The following is a 14478-nucleotide window of genomic DNA, read 5'->3' on the forward strand; positions in this document are numbered from 1 at the left end:
ATAGCAGTGAACACTTGGTGGGGAATTTTACTTGGAGAGATGGGGTTCCCCTGACCCTCCGCATCCCTTGGAATCCCCAGTCCTCCCTCCACTCCAAGTTCTGAGTTGCTGGATGCATGATCCCTGGGCTGCCAAGGGGGGAGGGTGTGGGGAGGGAGGCGAGCGCAGAGATTTTTGACACGCTCCCTAACCATTCTGCTGAGAGTCATCAATTATGCAAGGGAACTGCACGCTGCACCGGGGGGAAGGCAGGGGAGGCAGCGCGCTAAGATGGCGACAACCGCAGTTTCTCCTGCAGCTTTCCCACCTCTGCAGTCCAGCAACGCCTTGCGGGAGTCACGCTAGTGCAGCCCCCACAGTAAGTTGCAGCCCCAGGCCGGGACCCCCGCGAGGCGCGCAGGGTCTCGCAAACCCCTGCCCCCATTTGCTCTTTTTGCCACCCCCTCTCTTCCCCCCTCCAGGTGGGGGTTTTGCCGCAGAGCGATTTTCCAGCACCGGCAGCTCCTTGCTTGCATTTGGGCCAGTTTCTCTCCCGCCTACCGAGCTGGGGCGCCAGGGTGTCCCCCCTCCCCAAATCTGTCTGTCCCAGCAGCACCATCCCCTCGGCTGCGTTGGGGAGCACAGGTCCGCTTGCCAGCTGCCCGTGTGGGTCTTTCCCCTTCCCCCAGGTGGGGGGTCGTTTCCCTGCGCTGCACCCCTCTTAATCCGCACTGGGGGTCTGGGGCTTCTGGCCAGCTGTTGTGTGTTCCCAGCCTCCATCCCCTTGTCCCAGCAGCCTGGGATCCTAGCCGGCACTGGGGCGCCTGGGGCTGCGGCTTAGCGCCTTTCCCTTCCCCAGCTGCGGGAAGCCGGGCCTCCTTTCCCCAGTCGCAGCTCGGCTCCCCCGTCTGCAGTGGGGCAGGGCGGGGGCTGCCGGTCAGCCCCTGGGCCAGGGTACTTCTCCTGTAGCTGCGACAGCCCCCGCCCCACCAGCCGGGGACCTGGTGCATTCCCCCACCCAGTCCGCCCACCCTCAATCCTACCAGCGGCCTGGGCTCCATCTAGGCCCCTTCTCCATGCCAGTCCCCCTAATCTGGGGAGCCTGCCCATAGCCCAGTGGACTCCCCACTCATTCTCGGTTCTTTCCAGCCCCTCTCTAGCTGTGGAGCTGGTCCCTTCTGCACTCCCCTTCAACTCTTAGCAGCCGGAGGCCCCCCCGCCCACATTCCAGCCGGGGGCGAAGGGGGAGAGACGCGAGAGGTGGTCTGGAGGTTTTAACCTGATACAGGGCTTGGTACCCCAGTTTTTGCCTTTGAGCCCCCTATGTCACTAAGGTTTTTGGGAGGGGGATGCAGGGTTTTTAAGTGGAATGGGTTTGTTGTGTGCATGTTTGCAAGTCTTAAAGACAGGGTGTCAGTCCCGTCCCCCCCTTCCTGGTGCACATTACACCCAGCTGATGTGGGGGTGGGGAAGCTGGAAGGTGCACCCCACAGTGAGAGCTGATGATGACCGGAGGTAAAGTCTGAAATGGGGGGGGGGGGCACTTTGCAACACTTCTCTCAAGCGGCTAACTCCAGGAATTTTGGGAAGAGACTGCGGGCGTGGTAGGTTTATACGCTGCTTCCCCTCCATATGCTCTGTGTGTGCTGCAAATACCCGGCATGACATTGCTTAGGAGTAGTTTTCCGGTGGGATCGTTGTTTGGGGGGGGGGGTGCGGAGCATATTTCCATTGCACGTTGACTCCTAACCTGGTCCTTGTAACGTTGCAGCCGGGGACGCGAGACCCCTACGCCCTGCCCTTTACACTGGGAAAAGGATTTGGTTGGGGAGAGGAGGAGTAGGACTATCCTTTGGGGGAAAGCAGAGAAAATATTAAAAGTTTTCTGTGTATTCCCCACACCCCCTTTAAGATTTGATCATCCGTATATAAATAGTGTGTGTATATTGGAGTGGGGGAAGACGGTGTACCATGGTGATGTGTAAAAAGAAAAGGAGGACTTGTGGCACCTTAGAGACTAACCAATTTATTTGAGCATGAGCTTTCGTGAGCTACAGCCGTGCTATGGGATCGAAGCTCTTGTAAAAACAAATCAAGGTACAGGGCTTGTCTAACCTGGGATGTGTGCAATGCTAAGCAACAAATAATAATTATAGCCTTATTTTATTTACTTTCTTGGTGACTGTTTTTAGGGGTTTGATTTCCCCTTTGTTAGTGACTGGTTATATATGTATAAAGTATCTTTAAAGCTTATTTACCTTCCTTCTTGACCCATCTGCTGGGTTTCTGTTGTACTGGGACAGGGGGTGGTCCCTTATGCTTTTTGGGTTTGTTGTGGGCTTCAGGTGTGTGGTGCTGAAATGGACAGTTCCCTGGAAACAGAAACGGGCTAGTGAATCTCTTCATCTTTCCAGCTGCATTGCTCCCTACAGTGTGTTTGTGTAAGCTGGGGTCATACCCGGGCCCAGTTATTGATCACTAATTCATACCATTTTGGGTTTTTCTCCTTTTCTGAGGCTAGTGGAAGCTGCTCACAGTGACATTATGCTACCAGAAATTCTTATCTAGAATGTAAGAACGGCCATACTGGATCTGGGTCAGACTAACAATCCATCTAGCCCAGTGTCCTGTCTTCTGACAGTGGCCAGGGCCAGATGCTTAAGTGAGAGTGAACAGAACAGGGCAACGATGGAGTGATCCATTCCTGTCTTCTACCGCCAGCTTCTGTCAGTCAGAGATTTAGGGTCTCCCTGAGCATGGGTTGTGTCCCTGTCTATTTTGGTTAATAGCCATTGATGGACCTTTCCTCCTTGAACTTATCTACTAATTTTTTGAACCCAGTTATATCTGTGGCCTCATTACACCCCCTGTCAATGAGTGCATTGCGTGAAGAAGTTTTATGTTTGTTTTAAATCTGCTGGCTATTAATTTCATTGGGTAATCCCTGTTTCATGTGTTATGTGAAGAGGTAAATAACACTTCCTTATTCACTTTCTCCACACTATTCATGATTTTATAGACCTATATCTTATCTGCCCTTAATCGTTTCTTTTTTTTTAAGATGAACAGTCCCAGTCTTTTTAATCTCCCCTCAGGTGGAAGTTGCTCCATTCCCCTAATCATTTTTGTTGCCCTTCTTTGTACTTTTCCCAATTCTAATATATATATTTTTGAGGTGGGGCAACCAGAACTGCACACAGTATTCAAGATATGGGCATACAATGGCTTTATGTAGTGGCATCATATTTTCTGCCTAATTATCGATCCCTTTTCTAGTGGTTTCTAACATTTTGTTAACTTTTTTGACTGCTGCTGCACATTGAGCAGATATTTTCTGAGAACTATCTATAATGACTCCAAGCTCTCTTTCTTGAGCAGTAACAGCTATTCAGAACCCATCATTTAATATGTATAGCTGGAATTATGTTTTCCAATGTGCATTACTTTGCATTTATCAACAAGGAATTTCATTTGCTATTTTGTTGCCCAGTCATCCAGTTTTGTGAGATCCCTTTGTAACTTGTTGCAGTCAGCTTTGGACTTACCTATCTTGAGTAATTTTGAATCCTCTGCAAACTTTGTCACCTCACTGTGTACCCCTTTTCCTAGATCTTTTATGCATATGTTGAACAGAATTGATTCCAGTACAGATCTTTGGGCGACCCCATTATGTACCTCTTTCCACTGTGAAAACTGGCCATTTACTCCTAACTCTTTGTTTCTTGTCTTTTAATAAATTACTAATCCATGAGAAGACCTTCCTTCTTATCTCATGAATGCCTACTTTGCTTGAGAGCCTTTGTTGAGAGGCTTTATCAAAGGCTTTCTGAAAGTCCAAGTACATTATATCCACTGGTTCACCCTTGTCCACATGTTTGACACCCTAAAAGAATTCTAATAGACTAGTGAGATGCAATTTCCCTTTTCAAAAGACGCGTTGAGTCTTCCCCAACATATTGTGTTCATGTGTCTGATCCTTCTGTTCTTTACTATAGTTTCTACCAGTTTGCCTGGTACTGAAGTTAGGCTTACTGACCTGTAATTGCCAGGTCAGTAATCGCCTCTGGAGCCATTTAAAAAAAATAGGCATTACATTAGGTATCCTCTAGTTAACTGGTACAGAGGATGATTTAAGCATTAGGTGACATCCCACAGTTAGTAGTTCTGCAATCTCATATTTAAGTTCTTTCAGAACTCTTTGGTGAATACCATCTGGTCCTGGTGACTTATTACTGTTTAATGTATCATTTTGTTCCAAAACCTCCTCTCCTGACATCTCAATCTGCAACAATTCCTCAGATTTGTCACCTAAAAAGAATGGCTCAAGTGTGGGAATCTTCCGCCCATCCTCTGCAGTGAAGACCAATACAAAGAAGTTGTTTAACTTCTCTGCAATGACCTTGCCTTCCTTGAATGCTCCTTTAGCACCTTGATCGTCCATTGGCCGCGCTGATTGTTTGGCAGGGTTCCTGCTTCTGATATACTAAAAAACAAAATTGCTGTTAGTTTTTGCATCTTTTGCTAGTTGCTCTTCAAATTCTTTTTTGGCCTGTCTAATTATACTTTTACACTTGACTTGCTAGAGTTTGTTCCTTTCTAGTGTACTGAGTAGTAGAAAGCTGCTTAAAATGATCTTAATGCTTCTCTGAGATATAATTTCAATACTGTTGACTTACAGCTCTGGGGTTGCTAATGTAATAAACAGCATGACAATATTTATACAGGTCTTTAGAAGATCATATTATGTGTAGCTGCGATAAGTAAAATGCCAGGCATCTCAGACGAACCTTGGATATCAATAATTTCAGTCAAACATCCTTCAGGGTGTTCAGATAGGATTGTTAATTATAATTATAAGATTTGTACGCTTGATCTTTGTTTATAGGTTGCAACACCTGTAGTCTGGTTAGTATTCAGTGAAAGCAGTGTTTCCCAAACTTGGGACGCCACTTGTTCAGGGAAAGCCCCTGGCGGGCCCGGCCGGTTTGTTTATCTGCTGCGTCCGCAGGTTCAGCCGATTGCAGCTCCCACTGACCGCGGTTTGCTGTGCCCAGCCAATGGGGACTGTGGGAAGCAGCACAGGCCGAGGGACGTACTGGCCGTCACTTCCCGCAGCCCCCATTGGCCGGGCACAGCGAACCGTGGCCAGTGGAAGCTGCGATCGGCCGAATCTGCGGACACAGCAGGTAAACAAACCGGCCCGGCCTGCCACGGGCTTTCCCTGAACAAGCGGCGTCCCAAGTTTGGGAAACACCGAGTGAAAGGACTAGTTCCATCACAAGTAACTTTTACCTGTTGTCTAAATTTCTATCTGTGGACGATAACCAGATCATGATACAGATGTTGTAATTTTCCTACAGTATTGATCCAGTGTGGTGCAGGGGTAACCATGTGGGGACTTCCCAACAAAGAAACCTATGCCTGATAAACAGTAGCAGGAAGAGTGATTGGGTGTGTTTAGAAATTAGAAACATGCATCCTCATTTCATTCTCAGTTAAAATTTTTAAAAAAATCAAGTAAAAAAGTAGCGTCTGATGAGAGAGAGAGAAAGTCATGAATAGTTCAAAATTCTGAAAACATAAAATCCCTCCTCCATATTCTTAGTTGCTTTGTTTAAAATTGAGTTGTTTGACTTACGTGCTTTTTAAATATGAGCTGATGTGACTCTTCTCTGAATATAAACTGATGCTTACTATTCTTCAGTGGCTTAAGATGTAATCATCACTGAAGGTTGTATGTAAATCCTAGGGCATACATTACCCATGCTGGCATGTGACTCCCATTCATTATTGATTACCTTTCTGCTGAGGAGGTTGCAATGGTCATTGAAATAAGCAAATACACTAGAATCAATGAACCTATTGATTTGTTCAAAGAAATTATCTAGGTTAAAGAATACAAGGTGAAATCAAAACAGAAGCATTTAAAAATGAAAGTCAGGTTCTTTGCAGGTGAGAATTCACATGCAGATGGTTACAGAAAACATACAGTGGACTAGCCTGGATGGCTCAGGTGATTGGTATTAGAAACATAAGAACGGCCATACTTGGTCAGACCAAAGGTCAATCTAGCCCAGTATCCTGTCTTCCAACTGTAGCCAATGCCAGGTGCCCCAGTGGGAATGAACAGAGCAGGTAATCATGGAGTGATCCATCCCCTGTCACCCATTCCCAGCTTCTGGCAAACAGAGGCTAGGGACACCATTCCTGCCTATCCTGGCTAATAGCCATTGATGGACCTATCCTCCATGAATATCTTTTTTGAACCCTGTTATAGTCTTGGCCTTCACAACATCCTCTGGCAACGAGTTCCACAGGTTGACTCTGTGTTGTGTGAAGAAATACTTCCTTTTCTTTTTTTAAAACTGCTGCCTATTAATTTCATTTGGTGACCCCTAATTCTTGTGTTATGAGAAGGAGTAAATACCACTTCCTTATTTATGTTCTCCACACCCCAGTCATGATTTTATAGACCTCTATCATATCTCCCCTTAGTTGTCTTTTTTCCAAGATGAAAAGTCCCAGTCATATAGAAGCTGTTCCATATCCCTAATAATTTTTGTTTCCCTTTTCTTTCCCTTTTCCAATTCCAATATTTTTTTTGAGTTGGGGCGACCACATATGCACACAGTATTTAAGATGTGGGCGTACCATAGATTTATATAGAGGCAATATGATATTTTCTGTCTTATTATCTATCCCTTTCTTAATGATTCCCAACATTCTGTTAGCTTTTTTGACTGCTGCTGCACATTGAGTGGATGTTTTCAGAGAACTATCCACAATGGCACCAAGATCTCGTTCTTGAGTGGTAACAGCTAATTTAGTCTCCATCATTTTATGTGTATAGTTGGAATTATGTTTTCCAATGTGCATTACTTTGCATTTATCAACATTGAATTTCATCTGCCATTTTGTTGCTCAGTCACCCAGTTTTGTGAGATCCTTTTGTAGCTCTTTGCAGTCTGCCTGGGACTTAACTCTCTTGAGTAGTTTTGTGTCATCTGCAAATGTTGCCACCTCACTGTTTACCCCTTTTACCAGCTCATTTATGAATATGTTGAATAGGGCTGGGCCCAGTACAGACCCCTGGGGGACACGAGTATTTACTCTTTCCATTCTGAAAACTGACCATTTATTCCTACCCTTTGTTTCCCATATTTTAACCAGTTACCAATCCATGAGAGGACCATCCCTCTTATCTCATAACAGCTTACTTTGCTTAAGAGCCTTTGATGAAGGCTTTCTGAAAATACACTATATCCACTGGATCCCCCTTGTCCACGTGCTTGTTGACCCCCTCAAAGAATTCTAGTAGATTGGTGAGGCATGATTTCCCTTTACAAAAACCATGTTGACTCTTCCCCAACCAATTATGTTCATCTATGTGTCTGACAATTCTGTTCTTTACTTTAGTTTCAACCAGTTTGCCCAGTACTGAAGTCAGGCTTACAGGTTTCTGTAAATGCTGGGATCACTTCTGGAGCCCTTTTTAAAAATTGGCATCACATTTAGCTATCCTCCAGTCACTTGGTACAGAAGCTGATTTACATGATAGGTTACAAGCCACAGTTAGTAGTTCTGCAGTTTCACATTTGAGTTCCTTCAGAACTCTTGGGTGAATACCATCAGGTCCTGGTGACTTATTACTGTTTAATTTATCAATTTGTTCCAAAACCACCTCTAATGACACCTCAATCTGGGACAGTTCCTCAGATGTGTCACCTAAAACTAATGGTTTAGGTCTGGGAATCTCCCTCACATCCTCATCCGTGGAGACCAATGCAAAGAATTCATTTAGTTTCTCCGTAATAGCCTTATCATCCTTGTCAGCTCCTTTAGCATCTCGATCGTCCAGTGGCCCCACTGATTGTTTAGCGGCTTCCTGCTTCTGATGTACTTAAATTTGTTTTTTGGTATTACTTTTTGAGTCTTTGGCTAGCTGTTCTTCAAATTGTTTTTTGGCCTTCCTACTTATATTTTTACACTTTGCTTGCCAGAGTTTATGCTCCTTTCTATTTTGCTTACTAGGATTTAACTTCCACTTTTTAAAGGATGCCTTCTTGCCTCTCACTGCTTCTTTTACTTTGTTGTTTAGCCATGGTGGCACTTTTTTGGTTCTCTTACTATGTTTTTTAATTTGGAGGTATACATTTAAGTTGAGCCTCTATTATAGTGTCTTTAAAAAGTCTCCATGCAGCTTGCAGGGATTTCACTTTTGGCACTGTATCTTATAATTTCTGTTTAACATCCTCATTTTTGTGAAACCATAGCCTGTAACCCGTAGGCTACTGGTTTGAATGCAGCCTGGTACAGAGTTGATTGAAAACTTTTCCAATCTGATTGCTGCTTGGCCTGTCGGAATCAACTTGTGATCACAGTTCAGTCCCAAGTGAGAAAACCTCCAGGAAAATTGGCACCAACTGTGTCCCCTTTTGGAAATCTCAGAAGAGAGGGCATCAGGACTAACTTCCCCTTCCATGCCTAAACGTGTTTCTTGCTGCACAGGGTTGAGGTGCTTGGCAAAGCTGCATGGGGTAGTCTGAGCTACCACTGCTCGTGACTCTTTTTCTTTGGAGAAATAGAACATAAGTCTCCTCATTTCAGTGGGAGGTACTTGTATCCTGCTGTGGGGAGGGTTGGGACGCCTGTGCCATCAACCTGGTACCTTTAAAAAGCATGAAGTTAGCAATTTTAAAAAAGCTAAACAAGGAAGAATTGTGCCTTCATTCTAAGACAATTGCTGACCATTTTGTGGAGAGGTTAAAAGACAGTTTGGCCAGTTTTTTCAAAAGTTCTTAGCTGCCAGCAGCTCCGCGTTGAGAACAACAGAAAATCCCCCATTTCACAAACACACCCCCACCATTGAGAACAATGGTGACTGTTAGGAGCTGATATTGATTGAAAATATGGCCATTTATTTTAGTGCCTAAATGGGAACTGTTGGGTTCTGAGCTCTTTTGAAATCTGCTCTTTCCCAATAGACACAATTAAAGTCTCAAGGCAAAATATATCCCCAAAAGAGTTTGTGTGATTAAACTGCCTCATTTTTGTAATTTGCTGGCTGTGATACTTTGGGATTAGCACACTGAAAAGTAGCATGATAAATCAGATGCACAGTGGAGTTTGCTGAAGAGAGGTGCAGATAGCAGTCATCATGTTTAGATATTCCATCTTACTTTACTTACTGCATGCTGAGTATTTTTTAGAATGGAAGCTGTAGAGAGGTTCTGTACAATTTAAAATAATTTATCATTATTTATGAATAAACATTTATAGTTAATTAGTGCCCAAAAGCCTCAGTTAGTGGTTGGGCCCTGTTCTATGTAAACACAGATAAGAGACAGCCTCTGCTCTGGACATGATGGACATAGCGTGATTGGTTTATTGCTTAGGAATCTGTGGAGCAAAATGCTTCCTTGACAATTCTCCATTTCTGCATCTTCTGACAATAACTATTTCAGTGTTTGATCATGTGAGGATCTTCACAAACTGAGAACTGAAAGGCTCAGCTCCATGTTTCTCCTACTGCTTTTGTGTTAGCTGTGGTGTGCTACCAGACAGGCCTCTGTAGTGTGGAAGCTTATTACAGCAACCGAAGGAGTAAATCCACCTCTCTGAGAAGCGGTAGCTCGGTCAACAGAAGTGTACGCTGGGGCTTAGGTCAGTTTAACTACCTCACACAGAGTGTGAAATTTTTCACAGGCCTTGGTATCTATAAGTATCTCTGTATAAATTAACCTGATTTCATAAGTACTGGGCACCTGGAGTTCCCTTCATCTTTAGCTCTGCATTTCTGCAAGTGCGTGTGCGCATGTCGTGTGTGTGTGTGTTGGATCATGACTTTGAGTTTTGCTAGTGTTGTGGCATGAAAAGAGCTTAATTTAGGCTGCTATAGACCTCTTTCAATATCTGTTTATAATTTTAAAAGCCTTCCATTAGATCTCTCATAAAGTATAAGTTGTTAAGGCATTTGAAATCAAACCTGAATTTCTTTTATTGAAGTTTACCCACAGTTCGTTTATACCTGTCAATTCGACTATCATTCTATATAAATTTTAAGGCAGGATAAAACTTTAAATAAAATAAACTTTAAATGTGGCACCTTAGAGACTAACAAATTTATTTGGGCATAAGCTGTCGTGGGATATAACCCACTTCATCAGATGCATCCTGCTTATTGTATTTTCCACTCCATGCATCTGATGAAGTGGGTTATATCCCACGAAAGCTTATGCCTAAATAAATTTGTTAGTCTCTAAGGTGCCACAAAGACTCCTTGTTGTTTCTACAAATTCAGTCCTTCAGGATGGTGGTTTCCTATAGTAAAATAACTCCTCTAGCTAGTTGAGGCAATTCTGGCAACGTTTGTTTTTTTTTTTTTTTTGGCCAAAGAGAAGGTGGCTTTGACATGGGACCTTGAGGGAAGATGTTTGGAAAACAAGAAAGAAGAACATTTTAAAAATAAAACATATCACAAACAGTTTAAAATGAAAAATTGTGGCCAGCTCCAGAGATGCTGATTTACACTGACCGAGGATCTGGCTCAGATGTAGGCTAAACTATTCAGATGTGGAGGCCTCGTGTTAGTCTCCTAAAATGCATAATTAGGTACCTAAAATAAGTGTCTTGATTTTTTCAGAGATGTTGAGTACCCACTACTCCTGTGGAAACCTAATAGGGCATGTCAGTGCTTAGCACCTTTAAAAATCAGGTCACTTATTTGGTAGCCTAAATATGGATTTTAGGAGCCTAACTTAACAGCCAACAGTTGTGAATGTGGGGGCCTGTTCTTCAGTGGATCCCTGGATCCTGTAATCCTTGATGGCTTAAATGAGAATTGAGTGTTTACTATTTGTATTATTGTAGCACTGAGGAGCCTAGTTATGGACCACAGTCCCATTGTGCTAGGCATTGTACAAACATAACCAAAAAGACAGTCCCTGCCCCAGAGAGCTGACAATCTGAGTAAAGTGAGTGGTGTGTGGGCACTGTGCTGGCTCTCCCCCTCGGAGTAACTTTCACCTGAAGTGAGCATGGTTCTATCCAACTGAGTAAGCTCTGACTATGAACAGAGGAAGGGATGAAAATGGTGGTATCATAACGGCTAGCGCTGCTCAGCCAATTTAAACCCAACGCATCATTAGCCTGCATGGCTCATGTGCAGAATGTATGGGAACGATGAGGATCTGGCAACCACTAAGTATCTGGCATAATAACAGAGGATTGGAAGGCGGCTCATTCTCCCCTTCCACTTCTATTTGTTGCATATAGGGCCTTTGTTGCAATAGTAGTGAGCACCTCATGTTCTTTAATGTGTGTATTCTCACAGTGCTTCTCGTAAAGTTGGGTGGTGCTGTTGCCCTCACTGTACAAGGAATGAGGCACAGAGAGGCTAAGTGACTTCCCAAAGTCACATAGAATCGGCAGAGCACGGAATTGCACCTGGGTCTTCTGAGTCCCAAGTCAGTGTCCTAACCACTGGACATCCTTCCTCTATCAGCCTTTAAAAAGGGAGAATGTGAACCACAAAACTTTAATTTTGTCCACTTCCTGGACACTACAGTGCTAATAAGCGATGGTCACATCAACACCACCCTATACCGGAAACCTACTGACTGCTATACTTACCTACATGCCTCCAGCTTTCATCCAGACCACACCACACAATCCATTGTCTACAGCCAACCTGTACGATACAACCACGTTTGCTCCAATCCCTCAGACAGAGACAAACACCTACAAGATCTCTATCAAGCGTTCTTACAACTACAATACCCACCTGCTGAAGTGAAGAAACAGATTGACAGAGCCAGAAGAGTACCCAGAAGTTACCTACTACAGGACAGGCCCAACAAAGAAAGTAACAGAACACAGCTAGCCGTCACCTTCAGCCCCAACTAAAACCTCTGCAGCGCATCATCAAGGATCTACAACCTATCATGAAGGACGATCCCTCACTCTCACAGATCTTGGGAGACAGGCCAGTCCTTGCTTACAGACAGCCTCCCAACCTGAAGGAAATACTCACCAGCAACCACACAACAGAACCACTAACCCAGGAACCTTTCCTTGCAACAAAGCCCATTGCCAACTGTGTCCACATATCTATTCAGGGGACACCATCATAGGGCCTGATCACATCGGCCACACTATCAGAAGCTCGTTCACCTGCACATCTACCAATGTGATATATGCCACCATGTGCCAGCAATGTCCCTCTGCCATGTACATTGGCCAGATCAGACAGTCTCTATGTAAAAGCATAATTGGACACAAATCAGACATCAAGAATTATAACATTCAAAAGCCAGTCAGAGAACACTTGAATCTCCTTGGTTATTTGATTACACACCTACAAGTCGCAATATTACAACAAAAAAACTTCAAAAACAGACTCCAACAAGAGACTGCTGAATTGGAATTAATTTGCAAACTGGACACCATTAAATTAGGCTTGAATAAAGACTGGGAGTGGATGGGTCACTACACAAAGTAAAACTATTTCCCCATGCTTATTTAACCCCCCCCCCTTACTCTCACCTTCTTGTCAACTGTTGGAAATGGGCCATCCTGATTATCACTCCTGCTGATAATAGCTCACCTTAATTGATCACACTCATTATAGTGTGTATGGCAACACCCATTTTTACATGTTCTCTGTGTGTGTATCTATATCTTCCTACTGTATTTTCCACTGCATGCATCCGATGAAGTGGGTTTTAGCCCACGAAAGCTTATGCTCAAATACATTTGTTAGTCTCTAAGGTGCCACAAGTCCTCCTCGTTCTTAAAACTTTAGTGCTTCATCTGAATTAATCTCCAGGTTCCCACATGGGATTGGGGATAATTGAAAGGCAGTTCTGACTATTGGCTAGTTCAGGAGACAGGAGTCCAGAAGTCTGGGTTCTGCTGTTCTCAGCTCTGTTGACGCTGGGCAAGGCACATTGCTGCCAATGTGTATCTTTTTAAAATTGACTGATTAGTTTCCTACATGTTCACATCTCTGATAGAGCCCCCTTTAAATAGCAGCCCCAGAATTTTTTAAAGTTCCTCTTTTTAAAAATATAGGGGTTTTTCTGCTCTTTTTCTGATAGCTAGGTGGTGTCTGTGCAGGAGTTACACTGCTCCTCCCCTCCCCTTCTACTGTGTGCCTGCTTTTGCCTGCTGCTTGTTCAGTTTCAGCTTTGCTGCGGCATCCTCTTGAAAGCCCTGGGCAGAGCCTGCAGCTCGGCTCCCCACAGAGCACATCGCAGGGGAGTCAGGTCATCATGCTCGTGCATGAGACAGGGAGTGCAATTGACCATCAACAGAACATTGATTGCTGTTTGTACTTTAGATAAGCTATTACCAGCAGGAGAGTGGGGTTTGGGGGGGGTGGGGAGAAAACCTGGATTTGTGCTGGAAATGGCCCATCTTGATTATCATACACGTTGTAAGGAGAGTGATCACTTTAGATAAGCTATTACCAGCAGGAGAGTGGGGTGGGGGGAGAGAAAACCTTTTGTAGTGGTAAACACCCATTTTTTCATGGTCTGTGTGTATAAAAACATCTTCTGTACTTTCCACAATATGCATCCAATGAAGTGAGCTGTAGCTCACGAAAGCTTTTGCTCAAATAAATGGGTTAGTCTCTAAGGTGCCACAAGTCCTCCTTTTCTTTTTATGAATACAGACTAACACGGCTGTTACTCTGAAACCTGTTTGTACAGTGAAACTACAAAGTGCTGTCAGATACACAACATGAACTGGCTTGGGGGGAAAAACAGAAAAATATTTTACTTCTCATTAATCTCCTTCCATTACAGTAATCTTGGAAGATATTTGTAACAACTGTGGGTATACATTTTCAGAGGGAAATGTGGTTTTCACGTTGCTGGTGTCTCTGGATCAATATTATTATATCTTTGTATTTGATCGCACCTAGAAGCCCCAGCTGAGATCAGAGCACTGCGCAGTCCCTGCCCCCTATGAGTTTACATTCTAAACAGGCGAGACAGACACAGGGGGATAGGAGAGGAAACAGAGGCAGTAGGAAGTGAAGCAGTTTACCCAAGGTTACGTAGCAGGTCAGTAGCAGAGCTAGGAATACAGTCCAGATCTCTGGACTCCCAGTTTAGTGCCCTAAACACCAGACCACATTGTTCTGCTTGGATTCTTGACCCAGCTGGGGGTGTCATGTAAACAGAACTCAGAATGGGTTGTAATGGGAAGAAGCCGATACTGGAAACTCTGTGGTGGGGCTGAGACTCTTCAGCATGTTGATTACTGACTTGAAACAAGGCCACGTCTGTTGAGTATCAACATTTGCTGAAGCCACCTGGATGTACCGTTAAAAGCTTAAGAGCAAAAGAACATCTTCAGAAAGCCGCAGACAAGCTAGGAGAGTGGCCCGCTGTTTGCAGTAGACAGGCTAAGGACCCCATTGTGCTAGCCTTTGTACATGTATATAATGGAAAGATGATTGCTGCCCAAAGTGACCCCCAGTCTGAGGTCTGT

At 44.1% G+C, this 14478-nt stretch overlaps 1 protein-coding gene across 1 annotated transcript in view; it reads left to right on the forward strand.

Moving 5' to 3' along the window:
• Positions 1-264: 264 nt before the first annotated feature.
• The window catches only part of SCN8A (sodium voltage-gated channel alpha subunit 8), a gene marked incomplete at its 5' end in the record, with an annotated part of 113857 nt that continues 99643 nt past the window's right edge, over positions 265-14478 (forward strand). The window contains one exon of the mRNA XM_084610444.1: positions 265-358. The remainder of the gene's footprint in view (positions 359-14478) is intronic.

This window comes from Lepidochelys olivacea (genome assembly GCF_965140295.1).
Source record: "Lepidochelys olivacea isolate rLepOli2 genome assembly, chromosome: 20".
In the NCBI taxonomy this organism is placed as follows: Eukaryota; Metazoa; Chordata; order Testudines; family Cheloniidae; genus Lepidochelys; species Lepidochelys olivacea.